This window comes from Manacus candei, unplaced genomic scaffold (genome assembly GCF_025592945.1).
Source record: "Manacus candei isolate 608988 ecotype Guabito, Panama unplaced genomic scaffold, ASM2559294v1 h1tg000028l, whole genome shotgun sequence".
Lineage (NCBI taxonomy): Eukaryota > Metazoa > Chordata > Aves > Passeriformes > Pipridae > Manacus > Manacus candei.
The window spans coordinates 6,529,378-6,531,505 of record NW_026138076.1 but is presented as its reverse complement, the minus strand read 5'-3'; positions in this window follow the sequence as shown (position 1 = coordinate 6,531,505).

Here is a 2,128-nt window from a genome sequence, read left to right as displayed (position 1 = left end):
AAAGATCTTTTATGACTGATCTGAAAGTACTTTAAAAAAGGGTCACTGCCATCTCCCCATATCCTGGGGGGGGCCAGCAGAGCCCAGCTCAGTGTCACCCAGCTGCGGAAGTGGGGCCAGGAACAGCCAGGGTGTCTGTGTAGTAGCATTTCGTGCCTGCCATCCACCAATCAGCCACAGAGAGCAGGTCGGTCACACCAGCAGTCTGTTTGGAGTTGTGTATCTAAAACTTATTTGTGCAGCCTTACATAGGCCTGGTCCAGAGCCTGGTAAAACTTAAAAGCTTCCCATTAACCTGATCTAGCTTTGCCAAGCTCTGCACAATGCAGGAGAGACTGAACAACTAACATTCATTGTCGAAGCCACTGCTCTAATCACAAGCCAAGGCTGCAGCTCTGGTTTAGTTGATCAGTAAGTCTATGACAGACCAGATACCAGCACAGATTCTACATACTAGATAACGATTTAAAATATGTGTATATATTTTAATGCCCAAGATTCATTAAAAGTTCTAAACCAGTCTCTTAGGGAATCCCGCTTCACAGTGATAGATAAATGCAAGAGTTAAGGTAATAGCCAGAAAGTCACTTAGCATTTTACATATTAAAAACTCCATAATTTTCTGGGAAAGAGAAAATTCAGCAGTGCTTATGTGTTGCAAGCGGTTTGGCATATAAGACACTTAAGTCTCCATCCAGTTGCTTCTACATATTTAATTCATATACCAAGTTGAGGAGTATCAGCTTTGGGTCTCTCCCCTCACACTCTGAGACTGGCTGTGTGTCTTTGGCCACCACAGCCGTGCCTGTGGCTAGCAGATAGAGCCACATCCTGGGCAGCTAACATCTGCAAGGGATCTTGGTTTTCAAAGCAAAGCCAGCACTTGAAAATCTCACCCTTTTGTGGTACCTGAAAAGCGATGGAGCATTTTGGGAAGGCAACCCAGGCAGTGAGAGGAGACTCCCAGGTCTTGGCATGAGAACTGCCCCAGGAACTTGCATCCTCCAAGGCAGAGCTGGGGGCTGCTGGGGTGCCTGTGGGAGCCAGTACCTGCTGGAGACTTCTTAGAAACGATGCCAAAGCGGGTGAGTGAGCACTTCACACTGAGCAAAGACATCAATCATCATTTCCTTCCTCTTTTCCAGAGACAGAAACAACCACCACTAGGCCCATGCCCTGCTGCTCCACCCCTGCATGAACATACCCAAGGTGAGAGAAGCAATGACAGAAACCCAGCTTTGTGTAAGGTGGTTGTGAAAGACCTGAGACAGATATGTCACTCATTCACTTCTTCATAATCAGAAAGGCAACAACAACTATTATTTTGTTAGCTGTTAACTGATTCACAGCTCATGCAAGGCTGGAGGCAGCTCCCCATGCTCAGGAAGGGATGCACACAGGATTTAGCTTGGTGCTTTGAGACCCCAAAACGCAGCAGCTGGAGTCCTGCAGCATGCTATCAGCACAACAGAGCCTGGATAATGACTTGGAGACTGACACTGATTTTAGAAATGGCACACAAAATAAATCTGTTACTGCAAAGGCACCTGCAAGTGACAGAAGTCTGACTGCGACAGGGCCAGCTCTGTTTGAGAGTAGGGCAATTGCCTATGATGCAGGTAAGAGGAGCCCTAAGCAGCATCTCTTCTACCCTGCTGAAAATGTAGGGCTGCCTGGTAGTGATGCTCTTCTGCCTCCTAGGTAACAGCAGCTGTGTTGTTGCACCATGATGGAGCAAGAGGTCCAGGACAGGGGAAAGGCCCCCACAGCAGTAATTAAGCAGTTATACAATATAAACATCTACATATGCAAAAAGGTTGTTCTGTCCTCAATTTTGTTTTCAATAGCTGGTTGCTCAGAGCACAAGGTGAAGGGCACACAGGTCAGCTAGGACAGGTACACACTGAACTTTTGCAGTGATGACAGTGAAGGAAATCTCTGAGACATAAAATATGTTTTCTCACACCCAGAGACAAAAATTCATTACTGTCATTTCAGAGCAAGGAAGTTTGGCTTGTTTCAGAGGCTGAACTGACTTATTAATTGAGTCAAGGTAGTTAACTTGCTCACTAAGGCAAGAGCAGACAAGCATTCTGATGTTCTGAAATGAAGCTTTTTATTCTTTGTA